This window comes from Tubulanus polymorphus, chromosome 6 (assembly GCF_964204645.1).
Source record: "Tubulanus polymorphus chromosome 6, tnTubPoly1.2, whole genome shotgun sequence".
Lineage (NCBI taxonomy): Eukaryota > Metazoa > Nemertea > Palaeonemertea > Tubulaniformes > Tubulanidae > Tubulanus > Tubulanus polymorphus.
This window is the reverse complement of record NC_134030.1, coordinates 21137122-21154452: the sequence shown is the minus strand read 5'-3', so window position 1 is coordinate 21154452 and position 17331 is coordinate 21137122. Positions and strand designations below refer to the sequence as shown.

The window sequence follows — 17331 nt, the reverse complement described above, 5'->3', positions numbered from 1 at the left end:
CTCAAAATCTGCAAAATGAGCAGCAAATGTTTTAGATATAATAATAATATTAATAATTGTAATAATGATATTAATAAACTTTATTTCAGATACCGGGTCCATAGAAAAAATTATAACGGATTGTATTTACAAACATAAATGCTGGTTACACAAAATTTAGTATTATTACTACGCCTTAATATATAGCACAGATATACATAGGATAATGTTTAAAATTTTTAAAGTGATTTCTACCAAAAAATGAATGGTTTGGACAAAATGATACTTGAAGAGTTAAGTAATGATTTGAGAATTTCATCGCAAAAAAACAACTTCGTTTTAAAAGAAAATATTGTTTTTCTGTGAATTTCTCTAAAACCGTGAATGTTTTTTAGTAACGAACATATTTGAAGCACTACACGATGATTTTGTAGCGTTATTGCTGCAGTTAAATACCGACTTAGTCAAATAACTCCAGAATGGTGGACTTTGAATAACACGCAAGTTGAGTTGAATGAATAGCTTTTTACAATCGTGTTACGATTTATGTATTTACAGAGGATGGAATTTCAGTGAATTCTACCCATATTTGGTGAAAAAGCTCTGTTCGAAATAAATCTCTTAAGAAGAAATTCCACCTGAAACGTCAGTGTAATAGACTTAATCCTTATCAAATCTGTTACGGGTCTTAATGATAATGATAATAATCTATTCAGCCTAAAATCCAAGTGTGTTTTTAATTATGACATGTATCTTGTACAAAAAAATAGAATTCATCGCTTCTTTCTTTGACGTCTTATAGAAGTCTGACGGGGTGATTTCGAATTCATGAATTTCATTTCCGATAAATCTCCGAAGATGGCGGAAGCATTCTACCAGAAACATCAACACGCGAAATCCGAAATATTGCGGGTCTTTTTAATCAAATCAATACATTTTTCCGATTACCAGTGAAATTATTTGAATACGAATATTTATTACGAATATTTGCTCAATAAGTAGTCATGCCACCTGGTGGTAGAATCATGAACCCGGCAGACGGATATGAAAGGGGGTAACGCTGAGAAAACAGATCGCGCCATCTAGTGGTAGAATTGTGAACACAGAGGTCGGATATGAAAGGAGGTAACGCTGAAAAAACAAATCACGCCATCTAGTGGTAGAATTGTGAACTCAGAGGTCAGATATGAAAGGAGGTAACGCTGAGAAAACAAATCACGCCATCTAGTGGTAGAATTGTGAACTCACAGGTCGGATATGAAAGGAGGTAATGCTGAGAAAACAAATCATGCCATCTAGTGGTAGAATTATGAACTCAGCAGATGGAATGCAGAGATAACAACTCATGCCACCTAGTGGTAGAACTATGAACTCGGCAGACGGATATGAAAGGGTTAACGCGGAGACTGATAATTATGAATAATGTAAATGTCGACAGGGAATTAACCGACGACTCCCAACGATCATCTGTCGACTCCGCGACGCGACTCCGGAGTCTGTTTTACGAGCTGATAACGCTGCTCCCTCGACGAGAGATTACAGATTAATGATTCAAGTTAATCACCGATGAATCGTAAACTTTGATTCGTTGTATTATGTATTATACACGAATCAGTGTGAGTAGTGAATCGGCGTGGAGCTATTACCTATCAGACAATATGCTCTCTCTCCCTCTCTGGCTCCTACCTCCTTCCCCCTCTCCCTCCCCTCTCTGTCACCTACCTCTCATCATCTATCCCTCTTCCTCCCTTCCCCATCTCCGTCCCCTCTCCATCGCCTCCCTTCCTCTATCCTACTCCCTCCCCTCTACATCTCCTCCCTTCCTCTATCCTACTCCCTCCCCCTCTTCATCGCCTCCCTTCCTCTATCCTACTCCCTCCCCCTCTACATCTCCTCCCTTCCTCTATCCTACTCCCTCCCCTCTTCATCGCCTCCCTTCCTCTATCCTACTCCCTCCCCCTCTCCTCCCTTCCTCTATCCTACTCCCTCCCCTCTCCGTCTCCTCCCTTCCTCTATCCTATTCCCTCCCCCTCTCCTCCCTTCCTCTACCCTACTCCCTCCCTCTCCTCCCTTCCTCTATCCTACTCCCTCCCCCTCTCTGTCTCCTCCCTCTCCATCACCCTCTCCTATGAATCAGATAACTTGAAGCTAGGGGGGAGAGAGGGAAGCAGAGAAAGGAGATGAGAAAGGTGAAAAGGAAGGAGGCATCATAAGATGGGGGGAGGCGAAAGGTGTGAGAGGAAAAGGAGAGGTAAGAGGTATAAGAAGAGGAAAGATGTTTGAGAGAGATTTGGTTTGAGAGATGAGAAGAGGTGTGAGGGGAGAGAGGAGAGAGAAGTGAGAGCATCGATGAGATGAGAGAGAAGGGCGCGCTACGCTCAGCTGGTATCCGACAGTGTTTAATATATAATTAATGACTGAACCGATAAGGTTTAACACACGTTTCAATGAAGACAAATAGATATAAACCTGATACAACACTGTCATCATCACCATCATCATCAACGTCATCTAACAACAGGCAACACAAACTTACAGTAACGCTTCAATAGCCATTCATTTTCAATTTCTATTTCTGTATCAATAGTTGCAAGTTTCTTTATCCATTTTCTTAGTCCAAATAATATCATCAAAATGAGCCTCAAAAAAAACAATCACACATTTCTACTTTTCAACCCTTCATTTTTCAGTGTTTGCCAGTTGAATCCTCTATTGCCACAGTAGATGATGTCTTACTGCACACTAGCGACACCTGGTGGATCCTTATTTGCCACAAGGAATCCTCTATTGCTGCAGTAGTTGATGTCCTACTGCACACTAGCGACACCTGGTGATCCGCACTTGTCACAAATGGAATCCTCTATTGCCGCAGTAGTTGATGCCCTACTGCACACTAGCGACACCTGGTGGATGCTCACATGCCACTAGTAGAATTCTCTATTGCAGCAGTAGTTGATGCCCTACTATATACTAGCGACACCTGGTGGATCCTTATTTCAGGTGCAACCCTCTATTGCCGCAGTCGCATTACAGATATGAAACGAAAATCTGAATTCATATCTCCAACAAAGACACGAACAATTCCCAAGTTTGGCCCTCGTCGTTTAAATAAACCGTTGATTCGATTGCGTTGTCGTTGTTTGTTTATTTACCGATTCATTATTGAAATTTTCAACCGTCGACAAGCGATCCATCACGCCACTGGCAGACGGACGGCCGGTCAGACGGGCGGACGAACACACGCGCTCTACAATGACACTCGCCAATAGACACTCTCACGTCTATCAGATACAGACACTCCACACGCGATGCAGAATCAATCATAGCCGTCGAATAAAAAATTGCGCTCGCGACGCGCCGAATACGACAGGGGCCGATTAATATCACCTAAAAATACGTATCAGGCCTGTCGGGGGTCATCCATCAACGAGTCCGTACACTAAATACAGGATAAATGACGCAGCCGCTAAACAGCCTCCGAAATGCATTATTGATAAAAACTACTGATCGGAATAATACACGACAGCAATTGTTAATAGCAACAACCAATGATTGTCTAAACCAATGATTGTCTACATTGTCGAAACCAATGATTGTCTCAGTTCATGCTTGTCTAAATTCATGATTGTTTCAAGTGATTTTTATCGATGATTTTCAAAATCAATAACTTCATTAATGTATGTTCACATATCAATGATTGTCTGAATCCAACGACTGTCTGAATTCAATGACTATATGAATATGATTGTCTTAAAATATGAATGTCAAAACCCACTCAGTTCCAATCTATGATTGTCCAAGTCCAAGTTCAACAATTATCTAGATCGATGATTGTCTTCAAATATCATTATCCAAAATTATTGATTGTCTCTTGATTGTCTCGATCTAAGATTTTCTAGTTTTATAGATGATTGTCTGGTCTAAATCACTGATTGTCTAAATGTAAAATCGTCGATCGCGGTAACTTCCATTCTCGAAAAAGCGATTGTCCACGCCTACGATTGTGCATTCGGAAAAACACATCGAAATCATAAATCGCCGTTAAAAAAGCGGGAAAATGCTTTCAGATCGTCGAGCAACGCTTTAGGACGCGAATAAAAAATCAAACGTCACGACAACGAAACCTCAAAGAAAAAAAACAAATCGTTGCAAATGATATGTAGCTCGCGCTGCTGCAGATAATGTTCATCGCTGCCGGCGAAAAAAAAGAAACTTAGAATCTAATAAAATGTTCTTTCTTTTTGCATTCGGTATATTGACCATTAAACCGCCAGCGTTATTGCGAAATAGCTGTCGGTTTTTTGCGCAAATGCCGCGCGCTGATGATGCGGTCGGTTTATAGACGATAAAAACTGATTCCATACGAGATTTTATAGAATTTACAGTGAATATTACATAAGCAAAATTTGTAATGTCTGAATGTCTTATGTCTTGAACACACGTGAAGCTTAGACGATCAGTTTTTGAAAATATGCTGATAAAATGTCTAATATCTGGTGTTTGTAGTTCATTTTCAATTAAAAATGTCTCAGGTGAAGCACTGAACACATGTGAAGTGTGGACGATCAGTTTTTGAAAGTGCGCTGATAAAATGTCTAATATCTGGTGTTTGTAGTTCATTTTCAATTAGAAATGTCTCAGATGAAGCACTGAACACATGTGAAGTGTGGACGATCAGTTTTTGAAAGGGTGCTGATAAAATGTCTAATATCTGGTGTTTGTAGTTCATTTTCGATTAGAAATGTCTCAGGTGAAGCGCTGAACACATGTGAAGTGTGGACGATCAGTTTTTGAAAGGGTGCTGATAAAATGTCTAATATCTGGTGTTTGTAGTTCATTTTCAATTAGAAATGTCTCAGGTGAAGCACTGAACACATGTGAAGTGGGGACGATCAGTTTTTGAAAGTGTACTGTTAAAATGTCTAATATCTGGTGTTTGTAGTTCATTTTCGATTAGAAATGTCTCAGGTGATGCACTGGACACATGTGAAGTGTGGACGATCAGTTTTTGAAAATATGCTGATAAAATGTCTAATGTCTGGTGTTTGTAGTTCATTTTCAATTAAATATGTCTCAGGTGAAGCACTGAACACATGTGAAGTGAGGACGATCTGTTTTTGAAAGTGTGCTGATAAAATATCTAATATCTGGTGGTTGTAGTTCATTTTCGATTAGAAATGTCTCAGGTGATGCACTGAACACATGTGAAGTGTGGACGATCAGTTTTTGAGAGTGTGCTGATAAAATATCTAATATCTGGTGTTTGTAGTTCATTTTCAATTAGAAATGTCTCAGGTGAAGCACTGAACACATTATAAAGTGTGGACGATCAGTTTCTGAAAGTGTTCTGATAAAATGTCTAATATCTGGTGTTTGTAGTTCATTTTCAATTAAAAATGTCTCAGATGAAGCACTGAACACATGTGAAGTGTGGACGATCAGTTTTTGAATGGGTGCTGATAGAATGTCTAATATTTGGTGTTTGTAGTTCATTTTCAATTGGAAATGTCTAAGGTAAGGAATGGATGATCTCATCCCAGCTGTGAATTCATACCTACATTATTCATAGCTGCAGAACCAAAGCAAAGAAAATCGATGGCCGACAAAAATGGGTCTTTTGAAAGACGGATGATCATTTCGGATAAAAGTTGGTTTCTGTTTGATGTAAATCTAGAAGCTGGGTTGGGTAAGCTTAGTGATAAACAGTAGTCGCTTTACGTGGGTATCGCAATCAAAGAGTAATAGAGTCTCTTTACGTCGTAAATCCTGCAGCTCCGTTTGCCTCTAGAGATCTGTCATTGATATTCAATCCAGTCTGTGATACACTTACTGTATGCGGCACCGAGGAGACACTGCTATACCAGTACTACCTGATATTGATACATTACATAATTGAACCGTGTTCACTAATCAAACCCAAACAACTGTGGAACTGGGTCCTGAGTCAAATTAGACCCACACAACTGTGGAACTGGGTCCTGAGTCAAATTAGACCCACACAACTGTGGAACTGGGTCCTGAGTCAAATTAGACTAACACAACTGTGGAACTGGGTCCTGAGTCAAATTAGACCCACACAACTGTGGAACTGGGTCCTGAGTCAAATTTGACTAACACAACTGCGGAACTGGGTTCAGAGTGAAATAAAACCCACACAACTGTGGAACTGGATCCAGAGTTAAATCAAACCCACACAACTGTGGAACTGGATCCAGAGTTAAATCAAACCCACACAACTGTGGAACTGGATCCAGATTCAATTTATACCCACACAACTGTGGAACTGGATCAAGAGTCAAATTAAACCCACACAACCATGGAACTGGATCCAGAGTCAAATCAAACCCACACAACTGTGGAACTGGATCCAGAGTTGAATCAAACCTACACAACTGTGGAACTGGGTTTAGAGTCAAATTAAACCCACACAACTGTGGAACTGGGTTCAGAATCAAATTAAACCCACACAACTGTGTTCAGAATTGAATTATACCCACACAACTGTGGAACTGGATCCAGATTCGATTTATACCGATACAACTGTGGAACTGGATCCAGATTCAATTTATACCGACACAACTGTGGAACTGGATCGAAGACATAAAGGATGCTGATGTTGATAATGAAGAAATAAAGCGTAGGATGTTACTTTGATTATTAGTTTTTTTCATCGCCGCCACCTGAACAAAAGTCGTAATAACTATTAAATCACGTCTGTCCGTCCGTCAGACGTCGTAACCATAGTGACGAACGGGCGAACAAGGAAATGAAAATATCGTCGTGATTTTCACGTCAGACAAATCTTAATCTGTCTTTTGTTTACGGTATGAATCGACGAGGGAAATGTTTACTCATATATTGCTCGTATATCAATGCCGATTAGTACAACGATGATGTCGTTATTGATGATGCTTTTAGAAAATTAGACATCTCTCTTCATCAGTGATGTACCTACTCTAGGAGCAAGGAGTGGGGGAGCAAGGAGTGGGGGAGCAAGGAGTGGGGATAGCGTCCTCACGAGTGATGTACCTACTCTAGGAGCAAGGAGTGGGGGAGCAAGGAGTGGGGGAGCAAGGAGTGGGGGGAGCAAGGAGTGGGGGATAGCGTCCTCACGAGTGATGTACCTACACTAGGAGCAAGGAGTGGGGGATAGCGTCCTCACGAGTGATGTACCTACACTAGGAGCAAGGAGTGGGGGATAGCGTCCTCACGAGTGATGTACCTACACTAGGAGCAAGGAGTGGGGGAGCAAGGAGTGGGGGAGCAAGGAGTGGGGGAGCAAGGAGTGGGGGAGCAAGGAGTGGGGGAGCAAGGAGTGGGGGAGCAAGGAGTGGGGGAGCAAGGAGTGGGGGATAGCCTCCCCACGCGTGATGTACCTAATCTAGGAGCAAGGAGTGGGGGAGCAAGGAGTGGGGGATAGCGTCCCCACGAGTGATGTACCTACTCTAGGAGCAAGGAGTGGGGAGCAAGGAGTGGGGGAGCTAGGAGTGGGGGATAGCGTCCTCACGTGCGATGTACCTAATCTAGGAGCAAGGAGTGGGGGAGCAAGGAGTGGGGGATAGCATCCCCACGTGTGATGTACCTACTTTAGGAGCAAGGAGTGGGGGAGCAAGGAGTGGGGGATAGCGTCCTCACGTGCGATGTACCTTATCTAGGAGCAAGGAGTGGGGGAGCAAGGAGTGGGGGAGCAAGGAGTGGGGGAGCAAGGAGTGGGGGATAGCCTCCCCACGCGTGATGTACCTACTCTAGGAGCCGGGAAGTGCAATTTACCTATGCACCAAACAGAGAATGGGGAAATAGCTTCCCTTCATGCAGGGATGGAGAAAGTGGGGTGTACAGGGTGGCCACTTGGCACCCATTTACAAATCCCAAGAGTTCTCCCTGATTTTTTCATGTGATTTCACAAAATTCCCCGAGTGAAGGGAAGAAATTTCTAGGTTTATAATAATTCAACAATTCATTCATTTTCCATTGAATCAACTCCAGGTGGCCGTTTGGAGTTGGTGTAAGAATGTAGATATGGATGAAAAAAATTAGGATCGGTATCAGGGATTGTCTAGTAAAATACAATCACTCTCACAATCCTTCAATGACAATCGAACAGTATTGAGCCCAACAGAGAACCGATGACTGAAATCGTGAAGAAGAGTTGAATTGACGACGTCGAGAGTGAAAGCCCTGCACATATACGCTTTAGACGGAAACTAACCGGATATTCCAGAAAGTCAAGAGAGTTCAATTTGTGATAAGTTCACGGCGGATTCAAGATGTTGTGCATTAAGAGGTACTTAACGCAGCACTGATTTACTGAGAGCGTAAACACATATAGCTTACTCAATATTAGTAATGTCATATATCATAGGAATAGGATTGAAGCAAGGTTAGGGGCAAATGACGATCCACCAGGTGTCGCTAGTGTGCAGTAGGACATCAACTACTGCAGCAATAGAGGGTTCCACTTGTGGCGAGTGAGGATCTACCAGGTGTCGCTAGTGTGCAGTAGGGCATCAACTACTGCGACAATAGAGGATTCCACTTATGACAAGTGAGGATCCACTAGGTGTCGCTGGTGTGCAGTAGGACATAAACTACTGCGGCAATAGAGGATTCCACTTGTGGCAAGTGAGGATCCACCATGTGTCGCTAGTGTGCAGTAGGACATCAACTACTGCAGCAATAGAGGATTCCACTTGTGGCAAAGGATCTACCAGGTGTCACTAGTGTGCAGTAGGACATAAACTACTGCGGCAATAAAGGATTCAACTTGTGACAAGTTAGGAGCCACCAGGTGTCGCTGGTGTGCAGTAGGACATCAACTACTGCAGCAATAGAGGATTCCACTAGTGGCAAGTGAGGATCCACTCGGTATTGCTTGTGTCCACTAGGACATCAACTACTGCAACAGTAGAGGATTCCACTTGTGGCAAGTGAGGATCCACCAGGCCTGCAATTCAGTAAGAAATAATTATACGTCTGGAATAGTCGATACTATGTTGGCGGCAGTCGCTGCGGTCGTCAAGATGATCTATTTTCGCGGCAGTATCAATTATTGCGATTCCGTCAGTCGACAAACGTCATTGAAATCACTGCCATCAGACAAACGGAACACGAACGTAAACCAGTAATCAAAACATTCCCGCCGCCGACAGTCTGTTTACGCAAACGTCAAAACACCCAATTTCAGAGCAATCTTCTCGCCGAGACGAAATCAAACTGTGAAGTCGCAATCATTGAATGAAACGCAGTTCGAGAAGATGAGGAAATTTTTGAAATGGTAAATATACCCGCCGCTGGCAATCAGCTATTTCAACTTCAGCACTATCATACTCCTGACAACTAAAACATTGCAAATAACATTACAACATTGCAACAATTAAACCCCAGGCAAGAGATATGTCAACAATTATAGTCCTGGCAACATATATTTCAACAATTATAGTCATGGCAACAGATATTTCAACAATTGTAGTCCAGGCAACCGATATTTCAACAATTGTAGTCCTGGCAACAGATATTTCAACAATTGTATTCATGGCAACAGATATTTCATCAATTGTAGTCCTGGCAACAGATATTTAAACAATTGTATTCCTGGCAACAGATATTTCATCAATTGTATTCATGGCAACAGATACTTCAACAATTGTAGCCCTGGCAACAGATATTTCAACAATTGTAGTCCTGGCAACAGATATTTCAACAATTGTATTCCTGGCAACAGATATTTCATCAATTGTATTCATGGCAACAGATACTTCAACAATTGTAGTTCTGGCAACAGATATTGCAACAATCAAAGCCGAGCCAATAGAAATTTTGACCATCATTGTCCTGGCAAATCATAGCCCTAATACGATATTTCAATAATCCAAGCCCAAGAAACTCTTAAGAGTCCAACGATCATAGCCCCAGCTAAAACCAATTGAACAACCGTACAGGTGATAATCGGATATTTCAACAAACATCGGATATTCCAACAATCGTAACGCCTGACGATGTCAGATGCGTCCATACACGTAATTTCATACCCGCAATTTATTTATTCGACATCTTCCGAAAAAACATTCCCGCACATAATCCGATATCCGTGTTTTGATGTTATCACTTCTCTTCGTATGTGTTTAGGCTCGATGTCGGACAAGCCGCGAACATTCGTGCGCGCGAGAAGAAAAATACCGGAACAAACAATTCCTGATGATAAAAAAAACAATTGTTCATATGATCTGATTTAGAAATGGGTTCAAGGATCTTACTCAGTTCGGTGCACTGGCAAACAAATCTGACTAATTGAAAATAACTTCAGCAAGGCAGGGTTTTAGCCCTTTACAGTGTGTCTACACCGCAGTGCGGCGTACAAATCAGTGCCTGGTTGATCCTCTCTCGCATCGCGGTGTAATGGTAACGATCAACCAGTTAAAATCTCGATTGAAAGATGGCAACACCTGTTAAACATTGTGAAATATTGGTAACTTACGATACACCGCACCACAGTGTAGATGCACTATAGTGGTACGCCTGTCTGTTAAAGGATACATTAGCAAAGAATTTTAAATTTTCTCCAGCACTTTAGGGTAAGAATTTGTCAGGGTTTAACTTTTCAGCGTCTGAGAAGATCTGGGAGCTCCACTTTGACCATCATTTTGGGTTCCAGATGCAGTGCATAATAAAAGCTATCATAGTAGCTAACAATACACCGCACTGGTCGATGTAGAGACAACATAGTGATATGCCTGTCATACAACGCACTGGGGTGAAATTTTCAATAATTTTCAAATTATCTACAGCACTTCAGGGCATCATAAAACTGCCAGCAGTGAAAGGGTTAACTAGATAAATCTGTCTTCTTCAGCGGATCAGCCCTCGCCCCCCACATACGGAACTCACACATTCGCCTAGGTGTAATATTTCTATGAATTTTTCTGGGAGGTAATATCTATCTCGATGTAAATATACACCAGCACCGGCTGGGGGTACACGCATATATATATATATATATATATATATATATATATATATATATATATATATATATATATATATATATATATATATATATATATATATATTGTATTCCGTTTAATTGCCATACGCAGCTTACATAAATATCCGCGGATAATATTATGAAAACACCGAATGCGCGCGGTGGAAAAAACCATACAATAACATTATACTTGTGAGAGCATAAAAACTCCGTTACATACGAGCTAATTAAGGCCAGGGCAAAGTCTGCTGCCTTTATATTCAAAACATTCAACTGAAACTGATCGTCCACACTTCACATGTGTTCAGTGCTTCACCTGAGACATTTTTAATTGAAAATGAACTACAAACACCAGATATTAGATATTTTATCAGCTAACTTGCAAAAACTGATCGTCCACACTTCACACGTGTTCAGTACTTCATCTGAGACATTTTTTTTATAGAAAATGAACTACAAACACCAGATATTAGACATTTTATCAGCACATTTTCACAAACTATTCGTCCACACTTCACATGTGTTCAGTGCGTCATCTGAGACATTTTTAATTGAAATTGAACGACTAACACTATTAACGTCGAAGAAAAAAAATATCATCAAAAACGAAGCTCATTCAAAAGCCACCCACTTCTCAATTTACATCATTATCATCATTATTATTTTTATTATCATTATTATTACAAGTTTATTTCTTTATTAAATAATACGACAAGAAAGTACTTCCACATTGTAAAGCGTGGTGAATGAACACGACAATAGAACCCCACGGGGGGGGGGGGGGGATATACATTTAATAGCGGCGCATTGAGAACTTACTGAGGAAATGGACAGATAATAAGAATAGCTATTGGTACGATCCTACTACGTGCCTTTTCAAATTGCACTATGATATGTTTAAAATAAGATATGGAGAGAATCCTACAAAGACTGCTCGTTTTAAAGTCGCGCTACGCCGACAAGAAGATGAAACGCTTTGAAGAGTTGTCTTTTGAAGAGCTTTCGACTTCGCGAAAATATCGACGAAGCCAATCAGCGACGAGTTCGACAAACACGACGCAAATTGACATTGTTCTTCGCGTTGACACTTGACTCGACGACGAAACTGCTTTTGTCATCGATGTAATTATAGACTTTTTAAATACGGCTGCCAGGCAGCGATATCGGCGGTTCGAGGTCATGATATATAGTCGATAAATTCGACTTCGAAGATAAATCTAATACTGTTAATGACTAACTGTAGATCTAATAGTTTATAGCTGCAAAATGGTGGTGCATGTAACAGGTTTTCTGCAATTTTTCCGCTTATTTACAAATTTCTCATCCAAGATTTTTGGGCCACACACAAGTCAATATATATCCGAATTTGAAGAAGATCGGACAAAAATTGCGTTCACAAGAAACCTGACTAAGGCCCAGGACCCACTCAAAACTGTGAAACCCGACCCAGGGGTACAGCCTAGGCTAAACACCAGGGGCTGGTTTCGTAGACTGGTATTGACTTTAACCCAGGGACCAACGCAACTGAAAATCAATCGGAGTCAGCCCCCAGCTTAAAGATAATGCCAGTCTATAAAACTGGGCACAAGACTAAAACAAAAGGGACACAGATACCCCTAATAGTATTCATTACGTCATTCATGAATCAACGATTTAATTCGAATTCAGAATCTTACCTCGATCGACTAAATACTACAGTTCAACTATACATAGAAACGTCTAATTCAGTTACCCTTTTCTCTCGACCGAATAGTTCTCACCTGAAAAATACAAGAACAAACAACTCGGGTTTTAATTCTGCGAAAGATATTTTCGAGCCAAGATTTACGCTTATTTTCCTGGGTAGTCAGGACTATCTTTGAACGGCAGACAATCAAGGCTGGAGCTAGAATTGAATTATAGGACATTTTTGGGGCAAATTTCAGGCAAAATTTGGGCAAAACAGGGCAATAATTCAATTTTGATTTTAGATTTTTTTAAAAGACGTATTGGTTATCATATGGTTGATTCACACACAAAACCCAATGTTAAGACAATTTGGACAGCAACTAGACCGAATTGGACAGCTAGAAATCCATTTCAGGATATTCTAGACCGAACTTGATGGGATTCGAACTGATAAAAGAATTCACTTCACGTCAAACAATCAAATTTGCCTAATTATGGAACCGATCACCTGCGTGGTAGCGCCGACCCCCGGACGGCACTGGGATTCGGGGTTAACTCGTAGTAGAACTCGTAAGTGGGTATTTGTTTACAGCGCGCGACCACAACTCACGCACTTCACCAGAAACATTCGCCGCCGAACGGGAAACGGAGATCGATAAAGCTGACCACAATCACTGTTACCGCGGGCTACGACTGCGCGTACCTTACGTAGCCAACGACATTGAATCAACTCATGATTCAATACTGATTCCTAACGATTCGTTAATACCGTATTCAATCTACGGGGATGACTTTTATCCAAACATTAGTATAATCCGCGGATTATCTAAGAAAGGGATTAGTTTAATATAGATTTTGCTGGCCTTCAAGCACGCATTAGAAAATGCGGGATCGATGTAGGCAGTCGTCTTGACGATCATGTGACAAGTGACGATCCACCAGGTGTCACTAGTATGCAGTAGGACATCAACTACTGCGACAGGAGAGGATTCCACTAGTGGCAAGTGAGGAACCACCAGGTGTTGCTAGTATGCAGTAGGACATCGATTACAGAGACAATAGAGGATTCCACTTGTGGCAAGTGAGGATCCACCAGGTGTCGCTAGTGTGTAGTAGGACATCAACTACTGCGACAGGAGAGGATTCCACTAGTGGCAAGTGAGGATCCACCAGGTGTCACTTGTGTGCTGTAGGACATCAACTACTGCGGCAATAGAGGATTCCACTTGTGGCAAGTGAGGATCCACCAGGTGTCGCTTGTGTGCTGTAGGACATCAAATACTGCGGCAATAGAGGATTCCACTTGTGGCAAGTGAGGATCAACCAGGTGTCGCTTGTGTGCTATAGGACATCAACTAGTGCGACAGGAGAGGATTCCACTAGTGGCAAGTGAGGATCCACCAGGTGTCGCTAGTGTGCAGTAGGACATCGATTCCTGAGGCAATAGAGGATTCCACATGCGGCAAGTGAGGATCCACCCGGTGTCACTAGTGAGGTAGGGGGGGTTAACATCATTTGAAGCGTGCTAACTTGAATTACTGCAAATGACAGCAGCGCAAGTGAAGTCTGGTTTGAGAGAATAAGAGGGGGGAGAGAGGAAAGGGAGAGAGAGGGAAAGAGGAGTATGATTTCATATCGTCCATTAGTCTTACACTACACGTCCGACGTCTGCCATCTGTGTTTGACGGCAACCGATCGAAATACCAGTCGTAACTGACTATTCACATTATCGCGGTTGTTCGAGTAAAACATGAAGAGTTTGCGTCACATTAGAATTACATGCGGAAAACTGCTAATTAAATTACGATTCCTTTTATACTTGAAAGTAATTTGATAATGTCATAGGTATATTAATGGAGGCAGCCATTGTTTCTAGATACGCAAGGGCAGATCTGGGATTCTTCGAAGGGAGGGGACCTAAAAACATGAATGAATAGGCACTAAATTTGAGAAGGGCAGATTTGGTAATACGAGGGCTGCGGGCGTGAACATCAGTGGGGTCCTGTTGACCCACCCGCAGAAGATTTAGGGCTTATAGGGCCAAAACAAGGCTACTATAGGCTTCATCAGGGCCTATTCAATGGTGTGATATCTAAACTTTTTATATTTCCTTTGCGAAACTAAATTGCCAGACATTTTGGAGGGCACATTCTACATTTGTAATGGGTGGACCAGTCCACCTGGTCCACCGCCCTAAATCTGTCATTGGCAAGTCTAATAATTCGGTCTTAACCACAGACATCTTTCTGTTAGTGTCTACAGATCACTTCACCGGCAAACAAGTTTGATGATGTCATAGAGGGATTTATGGTGGCGGCCATGTTTACAGTAAGTGTATTCACAGTTACAGCAGACGGCAGCGAGAAGTGTCAATAGTGTTTTTATATCTCTCGGTGTTAGAAGAATATGGATGAATTCTATTTATAAAATCGTAGCGTTCGTTCGTCGTAGCAGGACAATAAATAACACTGTGTACACTGTATTTACACTGTAAGAGACTGATGTGTCAAAAATTCTCTCTCTCTCTCTCCCATACCATTAACCCTCGGCATACTCGAGATACAACGCGACTGAAGAATGGCCACTTTTATCTAACTTGCTTTTTTTCTGACTTTTCCCTGTCACGCGTGTTGTTTTCCCCGACTTGATCTGCTAAGAATTCGATCAATTAACATTAGTCAAATACGTAAGACATAGACAGAATCTGATTGATTTGACGCATCTCTACTAATTTCCACAACTATTCCTTGATTTTTAGCTACGCTTAAAAAAATTTCCATATTATTCCCTGACTTTAAAGAAAAAGAAGAAATCTCCGTGAATTTTCCCCTTATTTTCAGGTAAGCACAGGCGTACTGTGGCAATTGAGGATCCCACATTAAAGCCTAATTAGACACTACAATTTCCTTGGGGTCAACCACAAGATCCCCTTGTCTTGGCTTCACACTCTTGGGGCCATTTGCTGAAAAGTTTGTTAGATTTAACCAGTGGATCTTCAATTATCTTTAACCAACTTAACTTACTTTTAATAACTGCTTTAGTTACCAACTTAAATTATTGCAATAATTATTATAATGTCTTCAGGTGCAGTGACCTGTACAGCCTCTAGGCTTTCACTGCTTCCTTCATTTAACTGTTATTTCTCTTCACTATTGTCGTTATTATATCTTGTACTTTAAGTTAAATGAAAAATAAATTATTATTATTATTATTATTATTATTACTTTTGAGCAATTGGTTCCTGGTCGTTAACCCCTAATGAACGTGAAATGCCCTTCACATACATACTTGGCCCATGACATAAGAATTACCCTAATGCTTCACCACACTGCTACAAATATATGAACAGTATCTGAAGTAGAAAGGGATACAATCACAAATGTACGAACGGTATTCCGACCGGAAGGGGTTAATTGATATTGTCTCTCACGCATAGATGACGAATGCTCACCGAGAAAGCCCGGCGTTATACAGCCTCGCGCGAAAATGCTTTTAGCGTCAATTTAGCTGATCTCGAACCGGTACACTTTCGTGTGTGTATGTGTGCTCGGGGAGGAAAAAATGTGTCAAACGTTGTTATTCAAGAAATCAATGCTCGCAAGATTCGACGGAGCTCGTTTTTCGCGCCGAGTTTTCGCACGTCAGTCAGAAGTGAATTCACTAAAGGATCAGTCATTTCTGGATACAACGAGTTTCTAAGGAGTTTTAAAAAGGAGAATATTTCATATTTCATTAAGCGTCATTTTCACCGCAGAACTTTCACATCCCGATTACAGTCGACTCCTCCTAAATCGGTACTGCTTAAACCATTCTTTCCGCGTATAGTTCTAAAGGCTTTTCTTAAAATCTTATACCTACTTAACTCAATTTCAATTTATTAACTCAATTTCGTCAAATACGCAAGACATAGACGGAAACTGTTTAACATATTTACCAGATATTTCCCCAATTTCGAACTTTCCGAACAAAATTCCCTGACTTTTTCAGAGAAAAGAATTTCCCCGATTTGTTCCTGATTTTCCGGTAAGCGGCCACTGCCTTGTAGACCAGGGTCGACCAGAACACCTGGGATTAAACCAAGTTTTAACTGACCCCTAAATTCTAGGTGAGAATACCGATATCTTTATCTCATTTCAAACTGGCGCTTCAAGGGTTCACTAGGTCTATATTGCGAGCTGATTTTTAAGTTTATTGCATCATTTTCGTTCAGATAATGTAAGTCTAGGAATCGTAAATAAAGCGCTTTTTCTATTATAACACGAGTAATTACTCGGGTCAGCAGCACTTGTTTTAAGTAAGTTTCCGATGTTGCGAGTTTGATGGGAAGTTGATGGTTCTCTCTCGAGCAGCTAGATTTTCGCATACATCATTCTGGAAGAAGTTCTAAAATCCTTTCTCCGGGAGCGGATATTGTTTCTTCTCCACGTTTGCAGCAGCTCAACTGATTCCAAATTGACTTCGGAATCAGTTACTTTCGTACTCAAGTTAGGTATACTGAAATGGACAATTGAGTTGATTTGACTCGGCTGTGTGGACAGTTTGTCAATTTTCGACGGGTCCCTCAGGGGTAGATATTGTCAACGTTGATAAATTGGGTGGTGAGGTGTAGCTGAAGGGTAGATACTCAGCTCGCCACTAATGGAGGAGAGGTAACACAAGGGTAGACAGTAAGCCATTTATTTGTGTTGTTTTCGGTTGTACCT

At 41.2% G+C, this 17331-nt stretch overlaps 1 protein-coding gene across 1 annotated transcript in view; it reads right to left on the bottom strand.

Annotated features, from left to right (window-relative positions):
• Window positions 1-17331, bottom strand: part of LOC141906777 (poly(rC)-binding protein 3-like) — a 140305-nt gene that overhangs the window by 86415 nt on the left and 36559 nt on the right. Inside the window, exon 2 of the mRNA XM_074796141.1 lies at window positions 12637-12720. The gene's annotated coding sequence lies outside the window, so the exon portion shown is untranslated. The remainder of the gene's footprint in view (window positions 1-12636; window positions 12721-17331) is intronic.